The 17,040-nt window shown below is 44.0% G+C and overlaps 1 protein-coding gene across 1 annotated transcript in view; it reads left to right on the forward strand.

The window, feature by feature from the left end:
- Positions 1 to 17,040, forward strand: part of PTPRD (protein tyrosine phosphatase, receptor type D) — a 1,990,398-nt gene that overhangs the window by 1,024,012 nt on the left and 949,346 nt on the right. The gene's annotated exons all lie outside the window — the stretch shown is intronic.

A 17,040-nucleotide genomic window follows, 5' to 3' on the forward strand; every position in this document is an offset into this window, starting at 1 on the left:
TTATCATGCATCAGCAGACGCATGACAAACAGAACCAAGGAGGTGATACTTCCCCTCTATCGGACGCTGGTCAGACCTCAGTTGGAATACTGCGTGCAGTTTTGGGTGCCACACTTCAAGAGGGATGTGGATAACCTGGAGAGGGTCCAGAGAAGGGCCACTCATATGGTTAAGGTCTTGCAGGCCAAGCCCTACGAGGAGAGACTAGGGCACCTGGACCCCTTCAGCCTCTGCAAGAGAAGGTTGAGAGGCAACCTTGTAGCTGCCTATAAATTCATCATGGGGGCGCAGAAGGGAATTGGTGAGGCCCTACTCACCAAGGCACCCCTGGGGGTCACAAGAAATAATGGCCATAAGCTAGCAGAGAGCAGATTTAGACTGGACATTAGGAGGAACTTCTTCACAGTTAGAGTGGCCAAGGTCTGGAATGGGCTCCCAAGGGAGGTGGTGGTCTCCCCTACCCTGAGGGTCTTCAAGAGGAGGTTGGATGGGCATCTGGCTGGGGTCATCTGAACCCAGCACTCTTCCCTGCCTATGCAGGATGTCAGACTCAATGATCTATAGAGGTCCCTTCTGACCCTAACATCTATGGATCTGCTCCCTTTCCCCTGCTGTTGCTGCCTCCTTTAGACTGGGGTGATCCTGGTCTGGGGAAGGTGAGGGGAGCAGTGCCTGCTCTACTATTCCTGGTCCCTGGAGGGAGTAGAACGGCGGGGCAGGGGGAGGGGGAAAGAGTCCGTACACTTGCCCTAAACCAAGGTCTGGGGAGTGGAACAGAGACAGCACTAGGGCAAAACCGGTACCTCCTACCCCAGGCTAAGCAGGGCCTGACTTCAGGAGGAGCCAAGGGGCAGTAGCAGCTGCTCCTCTTCCCTCCCAGAGTGGCTGGGGGGGGGAGAGCAGGCAGTATTGCTTCCTGCTTCTTTCCCAAGGCAGGCACTGCCATTCAGTCTGGGCAGTTCTCAGCTTGACAAAGTATGAGTGTGTGTGTGGTGGTGGGAGGGGGGGACTGTGCCTCCTTGCTTCTTTCCCCTCCTGCATGGGTCCAAAAGGACAGAGTAGTGGGCAAAGCCCATGCTCAGAGCAGGTGTTCCTCTGCTCTGCTCCTGGTCTCAGGAATCAGAGCTGAGGGGAAAGTAGGGCAACCCCTCTCCCCTCCCCACCCCCCACCCTGCACAACCAATTCTCACTTTAGGGATTCTGGTGTAAGAAGCAGGCAGGGGGCTTGAAGCACTGCTTTCTCTTAGCTCTTGGAACTCCAGTGGAAGAAGCATCTGGGGGCATCATCTTCCAATCTATGGGATGGGTGACCCCTGTCTCTTTTCCAGACCCCAGTATTGGGAAGGCATGGGAGCTTTTCCCCCAGCTCCACTTCTCTTGGTGCCCAGGAAGAGTTAAGCCAGGGAAGAATATGCACATGTTCAGGCTTCTGGGAGAAACTCTCCCAGGAGCACTTTATCCCTGGTTGTTCTCAAGTTATTTTTCTGCCAGGGCAAGAATGGCCACAAGGGATGGAAGGTCTGCACACTTCTGGTTTCTACCAGGAAAATGGAGATTCTCCTGGTAGAAACTGAACACATGTACGTAGCCTTTGTTGACAAGCTTTCATACAGTTTTTCTGGTAGCTTCTCACCAAACGTTGCCTCACACCTTGAAAAAGCCAAAAGCCTTTACTATGAGATGTTTATTGGCATGTAACAACTTCACAGCCCAGGGTTAGGTGAAAAGATAATGCATATTCCCTGCAAAAATAATTTTTGGATGTTAGCAGCTCTGACAGTTACTAATTTAATCAAATTACACCTAATACAACATTGAACATGATTTGTCTATGTCTAAAGTGACTGAAGAATAGCAGTGAACAACACATGATTAATACAACTTCTCTGTATCAGACTGTAATTCAGCTTGGGATTTCCAAAGGTATCGGTTACTCCATGGTAGCCACGTTGTAGCCATATTGGCCAAGAGGCAAAAGCAATCAGGACTTGTGATAGAGGTGATATCATTTATTAGACCAACTAGATTTTTGCAGAACATTTTTTTGCAAAAATCTAGTTAGTCTAATTAGATATCACCTCTACCATGAGTAAGTTATTCCATGACACGAAGCAACATGTGCTCCTTATGGGCCTTTTACACATCACATTGTGAGCTATTCAGATGTTGATTGCTGTTAGTGCTGTCTCAGGTTTGGATCTGGGGTGCTGGGGAAGGTGGAGAGGAGCATGGTCCTGATTCAAGCTAGTGGGGCAGGGGGATGGGTGGGGTGTTTACGTTAAAGTGTTTCCTGTAGTGGCTACACTTTAGGTAACATGAGCTGGATAACAGATCAGAGATAATCCTGCCCTGGAGTGGTGTAACTTTGAGCTGCATAATTTAAAAATAGTTTCAGGTGTTAATGCGCAGACAATCCAAGTGTTAAGAGTTCCAGGAGCCACCTTAAATTACCATATAGCAAGGCCCTAAATCGCTTTGGTACTTGTGAAAATACCTCCCTTAGTGTAGTTTTCTAGTGATAGTAATCCTAGTACACAATTAAGCAGTGGACTCAATTTTCTAAATTGACTTCCAGATCATCACTTCATATAAATCAGTCTTTAAAACTTAGAATTATTTGACATCTCAATGCCTCTTCTCCCAAATATTTTCTGAAGGATAATATATTAATGATTGAAAAAAAGAACTTTCTCAGTACAAGATCCCACATTTGGAATTTGCTCCCACTCAGGCCCACTAGAGCTGAAATTAACAAACTTCTGAGCATGATAAAAGAAATCCTCGTCTTTTTTTACATAGAAGCTTTTTTGTTTTTGATTGATTGTTTACCTTTGTTTAACAAACAGAACATAAATGAAATCCAATAATCTGCAATATTCCTACATAGCATATGGTACATTAAAGCATGATGATGCCAGGTCTGGTAGGAACAGTCTGAATCGCATCACTAGTTAGCTGCCTGTATATGATTTTTGTTTTAAAATAATATATGTTCTCACGGCTGCTCGACTAAAAAAGCACTGTATAACTTAAGCAAATAGGAATGACAGTATGGTGAGCAGGTTGGCGCACAAGTGTTTTGAGGGTTGTTATGCATAAAAGTAGGTGCAATATCAAATAATAAGCCATCCAATCTGCTAAGCATGAATCATTCTATAATGTGCTATCGAGAGAGGAAAAGGGAGTAAGAGAGAGATCTAAATTCATTTCAGACCAGGCTTCAAAATCAACCTTTCCTGTCCTCACAGCTCGATTTTAACACCTATGCAAACTAGGCACATGCCTAGGGCCCTGAGGTGTGGGAGGCCTGGTCCTTCTTTCCATGGCAGGGGTGCGAATAGTCCCATCCACCTCCCTTCTCTTCACTTTCCCTCCCCTGGGCCCCAGGTCCTTCCTCACACATGAATGGCCCCATCTGCCTCCCTTCCCCTCCCCTCTGCTGGCCTTACCAATGTGGCAGCCACCCCCTACCAACAGCTCTGAGCCCTGCTCCCTGCAGGTGGCAGCACTGGGGTGGGGAGAGGGGTCTTGACCGGCCCAGGGACCATGAGTTTGTTGGCCTGGGGCCCACTAAAGGATTAATCCAGCCCTGCCTGTCATGTCCTGTCCTGTCCCACTGCTCTTTCTTGGCATCTAAGTTTACATTTATTTATTATTTTCCAATTTAACATGAATAGGCACCCATACAGGTCTCAGGGCACTTTCATACTTCCATAATATCAAATATAACAAGTATAAATCTAGTATAATCAATGCTATTGCTAATGAAACAAACTCCATGATTTATTTATTCCTGTTGATGTCCACCCAACCTCTTTTCCAAATAGACTTGGTTATAAAACCTAGACTTTGGAGAGTAAGTTCCAGAATCAAGGAACAAACTGAAGAACTCCTAAAAGCACAGTGGGATCTGAATAACTTTATTAATATCTACATACAATATGTAAGGTCCAACCACATACACTTCTACTGTATGTGGATTATTTAAATGGATACTATTTAAAGAGATACTACTTAATTGCTAAACACTACCACTTTCGTTAAAAGTATTATTTTAGATCTCTCTCCATTTTCAGTTATTGAGGCTACAGCTTCAATATTAGAGGTAAGTAGACCAGGTTATCAATGGCTTGTTGTGTTAATATTAGGGCTGTGCCAAATTTTGAAGGGTGTTTTGTTTTGAACCTGTTTTGACTCATTTTGAACTTGAAACAGCAAAATCAAAATGAAATGAAAGGCTTCAAAACAGCTTTGAAATGACATGAGGGCACTCAAAACATTTCAAAAGTGTCAAAATATTTTGAGTTTCAAAGCTGGCCTTGCTTGCAGCTAAGCAGAAACTAAAGAGAGGGAAGGGGAAGAGGGGAGAAGAACTGCTCTGATATTGACATCTACCTCCTGGTTTGATTCCCCAGCTCTTTGATCATTCTCCCAGCTCTTCCCAGGGGTGCGGCCCCCAGATCTGAGCATGGGGTTTCAGCAGGCTGCTGCTGCAGGATGGGGCCAGTGGCAGCCACTCGGCTGGGGAATTGACCCAGGGGCTAGAGGGATGTTTGGGTCCCTGAACATTTCCCCCATTTCCCAGTTTGATTCCCCAGCTCCCTGATCACTTCCCCCAGCTCTTCCTGTGGGATGCACACCCCAAGATGATGCAGGATGACAGCAAGCTGCTGCTGCCAGCTGGGAATGGCAGCAGCTCTGGGCTATTTCCCCAGCTGATGGCAGCAGCCTGCTGAATCCCTGCACTCAAATCTGGGGGCCACACCCCCCTGGAGGAACTGGGAGAATGATCAGAGAGCTAGGGAATTGAACCCAGAACTCCGACTGACACATGAAGCCAGTCTAGTTCCCAGACAGTGCATTGTGCTCTGTCAAGCCATGCTACAGCCACAGCATGGGGCAGCTGGTGCGTGGGTGCCAGGAAAAGGTGAGTGCAGGTGATCCCTGCTGACCCCCGCTGCACAGGGGGGCTCTGTCATGAGCCCTCAGGGGCCCCAGTTGCTGCTATCAGAGCCAGTAATTACGGGGCTTTTTAAAGCTTTGCACTGCAGAGCAAGTGGATGACAGCATGAAGATGATGCTGCTGGCTGAGGCCAGCACCAGCACCCAAGTCTGTCCAGAACATCCACAATGAGCACCGGGAAGAACCCAGCTGGCCTCAGCCAGCTGCAGCAGCCTGCTGTTATCCTGCACACAGATCCGGGGGCCTGCACCCAGCTGGAAGGGCTGTGTCAGACTCCTCCTGGGGAATGTGAGCTCCCAGATCTGTGTGCAGGATGACAGCAGGCTACCACTGCTGGCAAGTGATATGAGTTTTGTTTTGAACAGTTTGAGGAGCAGTTTCACAAAAACCCCTGCCCCTGTCTCCTTGAAACTTGATAGGCTTCATGCCTTCAGGAGGGGCTACCATGCCTGCAATTTTCATCTGAATCAGGCATGAAATGACAAAGTTATACATATTTTCATGATTCCCCATTATAGCCTATGGATGAAACATTGAAATGTATCAAAACAGCAAAACATTTTCAACAAAACGGAACAGTGCTTCAAAACAGCAAAACAAAACAATAACCCTTCGAAATGGTGAAACAGAAGTCAAAACAAAATGATGCTGTTTCGCACAGCCCTAGTTAATATATACAGTGCTAATCTAGCAGATGTGTATTTACTAGAGGCTGTGGTATTTAACAGTTAACTATCAGTGTTTTGCCTCTGAACTGCAGTTCATTCTCACTTGTTTTCTTCAATGCTTTTTAAAACCCCTGCCAAGACAATATGCAAAATGACCACTGTATTTAAATATTCTGGAAGCTTCTGAGACTTCTTGCTAACATGTGTGGAGCTGTATGAATAATTGATTTTTCAGCTCATCAAACATAAAAAAAACAAATGAGCAGACAAGAAATGAATGCTTCCTATTAAAACAGATTTCAGATTTTCATTTTTTTTCTCATTAACCCAAAACAAAATGAAATGCTAGTTTCCTGTACATTTATTCAGAGTCTTGGTGACCACCATGTTATGTTTATGTGAGTTTACCTCTGCAATCACAATGCTGGATTGCAACATAGACATTGCATACAGTTTCAAGTCCCCTTTAGAACTGAAGCTGGGCAGCCTTGCAAAGCCTATTTACCTGCACTTTGCTGGGAGGACCAAGGTTTGACAAATGGAGCCTGAATTATTTCTTCCCCACAGTTAAGAGGATTCTCTGTCTGGAGTATATAAACAGAACTTCAATTAAAGTAATCTCTATCGACATCACCTTGAAAATGTTTTCTAATTCCTTATATATACCAATTTTTTTCACGTTAGCATTTGCTCTTGGGAAAATGGCAATAGCTATTCCTTCATATTCCCAATGGCCTTTAAAAAACAGGAACATCTGCTAGAAAGCAAGCAGCTTGTTGGCTGAATCTAGCAAAGAGGAATCTCACTGTGGGTAACTTTGCCCTGAGCAGTATATATCTTTGCATTTAACAGAAAGAAGAGGATTTCAACATACAATAGGAAGTTCTAGCCTTTCACATACACGTAAAGTACTGAAAATGTATAAAGCTTTTTGTAAAAGAGAAAGGACTGGAGCCTTAAGTGCCGATGTATAGCAGTGAAACAATCATAAAGGCAATTATAGAGAAAAGTGTTACAACTAAATGTCAGAAATGGTGGTGACCTTAATGGTTTGCAGCATTTAAAAATTTTTCTTGGCTTGCACTAAAGTGCAATGGCTAATGTGAACCATTTATTATTTGGTTGCCAGAAAAAAAATAAGGAATTTAAAATATTTACAAATGGAACTTTACTTGCTGGAGATAACAACAATCCTTTAAACCCTAGAGTCATGCTTCCAAGAAGCTAAAAAATCATTTTTACTTTACAGTCCTTTTAATTTTGAATAAAGTAGCTATATCTTAAAGTGAGAATTATTGCAGCAGATATCTGTGTGTTTGAAAATATTTAAAGTGATTACTGTTATAAAATATTCAATTCCACTGCCACCTCCCCATAAAATGCTCCTTTATCAGACAAGCTCTGATAAAAGTCTATGTCATTTCTTTCTCTGTACGGTAGGGATATTAATAATTATTGCTGGGCTTGTGGAGTTGGTGTGAGGAATAACTATTAATGTTTATAAAATAAAGCACACAGGATTAGGAATACTGCTATTTTTTGAGATTTGAATGCTGCACTGGTGGACACTCCACAGATTTATTCATGAAGGAGCTGACAGTTGCTGTTCATAGTTAAGGGTTGTTGTTGAGGTTTGTACTTAATGATGATGTATTACAATAATCCAGTTGCTTATTTCATAAACTAAAGCATATATGGGGATGCATGTCTGATTTGGGGTTCCTAAGAATAGCTCTGCATTGTAGACTGTTTATATAAATCAAAAATGCCCTTACTTAGAGTTTGTGATGAATGAACCAGGTAAATGGTTTGGCCACTCAAATCAGTTCAAGTAGGTACCCAGTTTATTTTATCCAGACTATTGTAACATGATTGCCCTCATTCTTAAGCTTACTGTGGTCCCTTAATGCCATTCTTGTGGAAAAAAGGAACTAGCAGGGCCCCCTTATAATATGTACCCTGGATAAACAGATTTTTATGTAGCCCTTTGGCACCTGCCATAATAGCATCCACCTTCATAGCACCCACAATGGAAGGCAGGCAAGATACGGGAAGAGCTAAAAAGGTGGTGCATTTGGATGGAAGGTGCTATCACTGAGGCAGACTATGGTCTATCTATTCCAGACCAATAGAAAACCATGGGAATCTGCTGTAAAAATAGTCCCTAATAAAAACCTGTAATGGATTAGAATCCCAGAATAGAATACGGGATTAAGTACACCAGTTCCCTCCTCTCCTAGGGTGAGATTGGTATCTCCACTCCAGAGCCTTTTCATCAAGTAATTGGCTAAAACAGCATACCTTCAATAGGCCAAGATCTCAGCTTTTGATCCAGATCGGTTCAGAAAGTGAGGAAGATAGCCTTTGGGCCATATTGCAAGGATTCTGATGTAAGCAGTGTTGTCTGTTAGGTTTCAGCTTGTATCACTGTCCATACTCAGAGCAATACTGGGACAGATGTTGACCACCTTCTGTCACTAAGGGTATATTTACACAGCAGAAAGCAGTACTGTAGTAGTACAATACTGTAGTAGGCAGTAGGACTGTGTGAAATGGCACCATTCCATTTCACTTTGACGGTTTGACGGAATAGTGTTTTATCTTGAATTTAATTTCAAGTTGAAACAGCTGTTCCGTTCCATGAAAACAGAAAGGCTGTTTTGCGTTTCACCGGGGATTGGGAGTCAGACCAGCTGGACTGACTTCCCATCCCCAGTGCTAGATCATGCTGGGGTCAATGAGACAGCCCAGCTGGGCAGCTTCCCATCTCCCACACTAGATTGCACTGGGGGCAGCAGGCAGCCCAGCTGGGCTGCTTCCCAGTCCTCCATGCTAGATCACACCAGAGGCAAAAGGCAGCACAGCTAGGCTGCTTCTCCATCCTCCATGCTAGATCAGTTCAGGGCAAGAGGCAGCCCAACTGAGGTGCTTCCCAGTCCTCCACACTAGCTTGTGTGGGGGGCGGGAGGCAGTCCAGCTGGGCTGCTTCCTAGTCCTCCATGCTGGATTATGCTGGGGGTGGGAGGCAGCCCAGCTAGGCTGCTTTCCCATCCCTCACACTGGACTGTGTCAGAGGTGGGAGGGAGCCCAGCTGGGCTGCTTTCCCATTCCCCACACTAGATCGCGCTGGAGGTGGGAGGCAGCCCAGTTGGGCTGCTTCTCTGTCCCCTCTGTTAGCTTGCTCCCGGGGCAGGAGGCAGCCCAGCTGCGATGCTTCCTCACCGCCCCGGTGTGATCTAACATGGGGAACTGGAATGCAGCCCAGCTGGGCTGCCTTCCACCCCTTACCGGATCTTGTGTTGGGGATGTGAAGTCAGCCGAGCTGGACTGACTTTTTATCCCCAGCCTATGGTCAAAACATTTCAACTTTTGATAAGTTTTGACCAGCCTTGTTTTGTTTCAAGAGTATTTTGAGGGACTTTGTTTTGTTTTGATTTTGCTGTTTGGATCTCAAAATTGGCTGAAACAGTGTCAAAACGAAACAGCTGATGAAATTTCTCACAGCCCTAGTAGGCAGTAATGAGAAGTGGCAGGTGGAGTGCCATACTACTGCAAATGTATTACTCCCAGTACCTGATCGTATGCATTATCGTATTATACCAGTATAGCTATATGCATTTTGGTACCTGAACTTGTTCAAATATCTCCATGCAGTAACTGCATTGTGACAATATGGCTATTCTTCTTTTGGTATGTATGTGTTCAGAGCTAACTCTAGGACCTCTATGGCTAGGGACAGAAATTACACATAAACCAGTATAAGTGATCAGAAACTGGTTCAAATCTGTAGTGCAACAGAAGTCCAGTGTACACAAACTGCTTTCAAAAGGGCCGGAACCAGTTTAAGGTAAACCTGGATGGATGTAGTATCAGACTTAACTGATTTAGGTTAAATCAGTTTTTTGAACTTCTATCCAAAATCTCCTCCAGATTCAAGTTCACTCACAGTCCCCCAGCATCCCAGGATTTTTTTTCACCTCTCCTACAACTCCCCCCTCCCAGAAAAAAAGGCGGATGAGCTAGCCTTGGCCCAAGCATCTTTTCCAGCTCTAAGGTGTCCCCTAGCACCGCCTGGATTCTGGCCCAAGCCACTGCAGGCATATGGCTGGCTGCATGTCCAGAATCAAAAGTGAATGTTCACTTGCTTATGTGCTCAACCTACTCAGATTAGACTAACCTGTGAAGATTTGAATTAATTCACCTCTGGCTTCTTGACTGTCTATACTTAGCTTACACGATACTGCCCTGTGCTGTGTAGATGTACCTTTAGACATACCTGTGAAATGATGCTGTGTTGCAATGGGAAAGAGGTTTGATAAACTTTTATCAAAACCAAAAACACTAAGAGGATAGTTGCTTATATAGCAGCTCACTGTGCATACTCCCAATCATAGTTAGAACCAGGATTTGAAACAGTGCAATGAAATTGAAGGAAAAAGAAGAGGGATGCAGGAAAAGTGTATTGCTTGTGTTTGATGTGCATTTGGGGCCAAAGTTCAGATTAGTTATAATTTTCCATATGCTGCTTGTCCTAGCAGTAATTACAAACCTTTTGGGGAAAAGTGCTTATCATTAGCGTCACTCTTCTGTCAGTGATGTGTTGGTACTGACCTTTGTGACTGTACTTTGATCTCTAAAATATAAAGTGCTCTTCACAATTTTTTTTTTCCTGCCAGCATCTGTTCTTTAATTTCCTGTACTTTGTCATTTTGTGCCTTAATCTTTGCCATCTAAGATTACCATTTTTCTTGGTTTGCCTCTTCTAGGTGCAATTGATAGCATGAGAATTTATTCTCCCATCTTTTGTGCCAGGAAACTTCTGTCTCCTTCTCCCCAGGACTTTTACCTTTGTTAGCCTTCCATCAGTATCTTGAACCCCAGACTAAAACTCCTAACAGTGGAGAACTAACATGATGTATATATCAGCATTTCACTCTTCCCTTCTTTTCCACCTTATTTGTTATTCTATTATATGGATTTTTCAAAAGTCCTCACTGCTTCCCTACCTTTGCTTACTGAAGTCAATGGGATTTTTATCATTGATGTCAAAGTATAGTAAGGCTAGCAAGGACAATAAAAAAAAATCTCACCCTTAATTGACATTGTCAAATCTCTAGGGCAGGGACCTGTAAATTACCACGTGCAACTATGCAATTATATAAATAATGTTTGGCTAATAGTATTAATGTAACACCAGGCTGTTCAACTGGTAGCCTGTGAGCCACATGTAGCCCACAAGTGGTTAACTTGTGGGCCTAAGGCTTCTATCACCTCTACCTCAGCTACATGCACTTTCCCTCATAGGCTGGCCTGGGTGCTGTTCCCCCACCCAGCTGTCACCACCTACTTCCTGCTCCCAGCCCAAGCCATGGGGTCTGTGGGCTCCCCCTCCCTCCTGCAGCTTCTACTTCCTCTCTTGTGGTGGCACAGTGTAGCACACAGGAGAAGAAGCCATAGGGAAGTGCAGCCCATGGCTGCTCTGAAGTTGGATGGCCCTGATTGAATAGATTTGTGATAAAATAATTATATTTACTTATTTGGTGCTTGTTCTGTTTAGTTTTCCAAGGAAATTCTGTGGGATAAATGTATGCCTCTTTGTTACAGGGGTATAGGTTGTAGCTGTGTTGGTCTAAGGACGTAGGCAGACAAGGTTCTTTGGGTAAATCTGGTATCTTTTATTAGACCAACTCAGATTGCTAAGAAGAATTTTTCCAGCTAGCTTTTAGGTTTAAATACACTTTGTCAGGCTGAAGAAGCATCTGCAGTTTGTGTGTGCTCTTCCTGGATGGAATGAAATGGAAGAGCACATGCCAACTGCAGAAGCATCCTCAGCCTGACAAAGGGTATTTAAATCTGAAAGCTTACTAAGAAGAATTTTTCCAACTATTTGAGTTGGTCTAATAAAAGAAATCAGATTTACCCCAAAAAACCTTATCTGCCTCTTTGTTTACATTCTTCACAGACTCTCCTCACCTGTGAAAACACAACAGAACATACTGGAAAAAATTTCCAAGTCATTCAGTTTCCTGCCTACTTCAGGATTCAGTAATTCAGATTTTACTTCAACTGAAGGAGAAACTCTATGTACACAGGCAGATGCATATGAATAGGCACATCGCAGATAGGCCTCTGGCAGATGCTATGTGAATATGTTCATTGTGCCATAAATAGCAACGTGCCACATATTCAGCCAATTTGAGGCAAGCAAGTCACAAAGGTTTCTACATTTAATGTAGAAATCTTTGTGTCTGGTTTGTATAGCACCATAAATTGAATGTGTGGAAGATCGTAGACCCAGGGCTGCCCTATCCCAATGCCAATGTGTCAGGGACTGTGGCCCCCCTGAATCTGGAACCCAGCCAGGGGCTTCTCAGTCCCAATGTTGACAACCAGCTAATTGTTCGCATTGGGACTGGGACAGCCAACAGTTGTCCTGGACTGGACTGGTGCTGATGGGTGCTGGGGATATTGGTTGCAAAAGAGTCCCTATCCTCCCAGAAGGTTATAATCAATTCACAAGTCACGTTAATGTGACCCTAACATGTTTGTTGCCTTGCCCTTGCATTTCCTGTGGTAGCAAATATGATGGGTCCTTTCTTGCTGTAAGCCAGTATTTTAAAGACCCTTGCCCCCAGCTCCTATGGGAACTGCAGGACAAGGAAACAAAAGTTGCATGTTCTACCATGCACATGTAGCATGCCAGGATATGCAGTTGTTGGGATCAGGGATCAGATCCCATCATGCCATTTTTTCAACAAGAGGCCATAAAAATGCATTCTGTGTCTTCACATAGCCAGCTGTCCAGTGCTGTGACATAAATATACATTCTATCTCAGTTGATGCATGTAATATTTCTGAATCTTTTACTTTGATTCCTCAAATATCAGGATACAAATATTTCTATGTATGGGTATTCCTTTCCTAAGAGTTAAATCCTATTCCAACTGTAGTCAAAGGGAGTTTTAGGTGCTGACTGTTTCTGTGTTATTTCTTACAAATTTGCCCTGTTTCACAATGGTTTCTTCCAAGGGTTAACAAAGGAAGTGAAGTTATGCTATTATTCCCTTTCATATATGAAAAGATAAGGCTTAAATTCAATCAGCTAATTATCTAATTTTAGATCTAGTATTATAGGCTTTTTCAAGTTTCACTTAAAACACAGATTACAAAAGTACACTGTGGGCATATCTACACTGCACAGTTGTTACCGTGCAGTCATTTAATTCTTGCTTTAGCAACCAATATCCCCAGTACCCATCAGAACCAATCCAGTCCAGCCCAGCTCAGGGCAATTGTTGGCTGTTCTAGTCCTAATGCCAATACTTTAGCAAGTACTAAATGACTGTGCAGTAACCGCTGTTATTGCACAGTCCCAGCAATGCATGGGTAGTTGCCAACCCTACTATGCAGTAGCTCATTGCCACTGTACAGTAGCTTCAGCATCACATTTGTGCCCGCTAATGCTATATCACTGTAGCAACAAGCTATGTCACCATAGTGTGTTGCTATTTTGATGTAGCATCTCATGTAAATGCGCCCATGGTGAGTTATTGTTTTGTCTTTAAATTTTAAAGGATGAAATCATGTGCAATATACTATAGAAATTGCTTTTAATTTTACTTTGATTGGAAAGGATTGTATTTTGATTTTGCTTCCTGATCTTTCTGAATTTGGATGCTGCTTTTGTGAAATAAACACAGATCAATTTGAAATCTTTGACAATCCCAGTTCAGTAATAAATAGTGTTCTATGGGAGTTTTTCAAAGAAGAATAAAACAGTTAAAATACAGAAATAAAAAGTGGTGATGATAAAAGAGGAAATGGATTATGTCCTTTATCACAAAATAATATTCCCATGCCTCTGTGGGGAAACGGAGAATAAAAATAAACAGCAAGCTATCCCTTGTACTCACACAAGGCACTGTGATCAAGATGAGCTTTTAAGAGAATCACCTTGATTTACTCTTTGATAATTTGGCATCTCTGAATAGCAAAAATTGCCTTTCTAACTCTTCTGTAAATCTGACTAATCAACTAAAGTCAAGGCAGAACCTGGCTAATTTAAGTCAAGATTTCTTTATGAGCAAGTAAAATGCTGAAAGCCATTTAGATCAGTTGATATCCCAAGATATGTGGATGTGAAACCCTGATTCTCAAGGACTTTTGCATGGGGCACTTAGCCTGGAAATATTTCTCAAATAAACCTTTTGCTTCAAAGATAACAGCTTGTCCCAGAAAATATTTGTTTAAAAAGGTTGAGAAACAGAGAAAATAATAAAGACATTGTTGGGGCATATGTGCATTCTGCCATTTTGCAGAAATGCAGATGTTAAAATAATGGGATATGACACTGTAAATACAAATTCTTCCCATTTAAGTAATTCTGTCAAAAACGAGCCTCCTCTAATCAATGGGACTAACCACACTAGTCCTTGAAAGTATGTGTTTGCTATATGAGATTGTATTTTAGTTGGTTCAGTCATTCTGCTCTAAACTTCTGTACAATTGACCATCCTGCTGCAAGAGTACCTAAGTATCTAAACCTCTTTTTACCTATATATATATCGTAAGTTTTATGTAAATGACCAATACAATAGCTCCTGTGTATCCTGCAGGTAGCAAATGAACTGTCTAGATCACTCCATAAAGTTTTGGTAGGATGATTTACCTGGAGAAAGATTTTTAGGGTGTGAGAGAGCTTTTGTTACAACTTTCTGGTTCTAATGGCAAAGCCTTACTAAATAGGAAGGTATTAGGCCTATGTGAAGCAGCCAGTATTCAATTAGGATTCAGGTTCAGCCAATTAAGGGGACAGTGATTCATTTCAATGATTCGGATCACTGACCTGAATCAATTCGGCTGAATCAGATTCGAAAGATTCAGCGCTGGTTTGGTGTAATTTGGTGATTTAGCCATAGACTATAATGGGGAATCACTAAAATACCTATAGCTTTGTCATTTTTTTGCACAGCTGGCTGAAAACAGCAGGGATGGTAGCTCCTTCTGAGGGCATGAAGCCTTCAGGTTTCAAGGAGATAGGTGTAGGGGTTTCTGTGAAAGTGCACCTCAAACAGTTGAAAGCAAAACTTGTGTCACTTGTGTGTGTGTGTGTGTGTGTGTGTGTGTGTGTGTGTGTGTCTGTGTGTGTAGGCAGAGTGGGATGAAAACAGCCGGGATGGTATCCTGTAACAGGGGGCCTTCCCAGTCCCCATTAGATTTTGGCCTGCCCACCTGTTTCTGGGCCAACCAACCACCCTTCTTCAACCTGCTGTGCCTTGATGGAAAACTGATTCAGATGTTACCCAGGCAGGAGGCTGCCCATTTAGGCCCCTGATGTCTAGGGGTGACATCCATTCTGCAGCTCCATACCTTCCCTACACTGCAGCCCATGCCTCAAAGATGGCATCCCAGGCAGCTAAGCTCACCTGGAGCCTCACAACTCCACTGCAACCAGTAAGCCTCAGGCCTCTTAAAGATCTTACAGGTCTGAGCTTTACCTAGCCAGGGCTGTGTGTGCATGCAGTGGCTGGAGGTTTTCAGGAGCCCCCTACCCACCTTTCACCAGGGACGTTCATGGGCTTGGCATTTCCTGGGGCTGCCACACCACTGGCAGTCCCGCCAGGTCTTCCTACCCTGTCAGGGTGCAGTTTCAGGTCATGTCCAAGACCTGGAGCCTCCTTTTTCCCTATAGCCCCAGCCTATACCTCCAAGTTTGTCCTAGCACAGGAGCTCAACAGGGAGATGTTCTTCCCCTGCTGGCTGGTGAAAAACTGCTGCCTCCAGCTCTGAGAGCAGGGCATTCAATGGTTGTCAAAGAAAATTTAAAAAGCAAATAGGTACAGAGTGAGGACAGTGCACTCACTCCAGCTGCACATGTAGCTTGGGAAGCCCCAGCAGCAGGAGGTTCACCTTCAGGAACACCAGCTGCTCCGCCAAACCAGGATCCAAGGAGGTATGGTGGGGTGTCACAACATCCCCAGCAATGCTGAACACCCTCTTACTTGGAACGCTAGTCGGTGAACAGGACAGGTGTTCCTGGGCAACTGTGGCCACATCTGGCGGTGTCTTGCCCGATAAGCCAAGGAGTCACAGTGCATCGGCTCCACATCTTTGGTGAGATAGGTTGCCACTGAGGCCCACGTGGTACCTGCCTGATGCTCAGGTCTGGTGCCTCTGGACCCCATCATTGACCCACATTGGCGGAAGAAAGGAATGGATTGGATAGGGATAAGTAGAGGGATTCTATGCAAGGGTAATTAGTAAGGTGTATCCAGTCCTTCCAAGACAGACTAGCAAGAGACAGACTAGGAAGCCATTACTGTTGCTTCCAGACAGACAGCTCACAAAAGGGAGAAAAAGGCTTCACACAGAGCCTTATATGTTGTTTCTATGTTCTTCCCCTAGAGCACTGTGATTGGAAGGGAACTCAGCGAAAGATCACAGTCACTGGCCAACTACAATGTCAATATCAAAGCAATCTTCCCCCCTCTCCTCCCCCCTCCCTCTTCTCAGTTTCTGTTTCCCCACAAGACCATCTTCTGAATCTCCGAATCATTTCTGAATCTTTTCCAAAATGATTCAGATGCTTTAAATTGATTCGGAGCTTTTAATGAGCTTACCAATTCAGTTCAGATTCAATGATTCTGATGATTCAAAGCCTTTTATGACCAAGTAACTAAATGCTTGGATGATGGTGTCACCATGGATGTAGTCTTTCTGGACTTTAAGAAGGCCTTTGACACTGTCTCTCACCCCATCCTCATCAATAAATTAAGTGACTGTGGCATTGATGCCTGCACAGTTGGATGGGTAAAAAATTGGCTGATGGGGCTCACCCAGAGAGTAGTGGTGGACGAGTCATACTCAACTTGGCGAGATTTGAGCAGTGGGTTCCCCCAGGGCTCAGTCCTTGGGCCCGCACTGTTTAACATCTTCATCAGCAACTTGGACGAGGGGGTTGAAAGCACATTGTCCAAGTTTGCTGATGACACTAAGATGTGGGGCGAGGTGGGCACACTCGAAGGAAGAGAGAGGCTGCAAACACATTTAGACAGACTACAAAAGTGGGCAGGTGAGAATAGGATGGGGTTCAATGAGGATAAATGCAGGGTGCTGCACCTTGGGAGAAGGAATCCACAGCACACATACGGGCTGGGGAGTTCCCCTCTTGAAAGCACAGAGGTGGAAAGGGATCTTGAAGTCATTATTGACTCCAAGGTGAACGTGAACCGCATATGCCAGACCGGAGCCAGCAAGGCCAGCCATACCTTGTCATGCATCCAAAGGTGCATCTCAAGCCGGTCCAGAGAGGTGACGCTCCCCCTCTATGCGACATTGGTCAGGCCGCAGTTGGAGTACTGCATCCAGTACTGGGCACCACACTTCAAAAAGGATGTGGCCAGCCTGGAG

Source organism: Gavialis gangeticus, unplaced genomic scaffold (genome assembly GCF_001723915.1).
Source record: "Gavialis gangeticus isolate Ggan-Ray unplaced genomic scaffold, GavGan_comp1, whole genome shotgun sequence".
Classification (NCBI taxonomy): domain Eukaryota; kingdom Metazoa; phylum Chordata; order Crocodylia; family Gavialidae; genus Gavialis; species Gavialis gangeticus.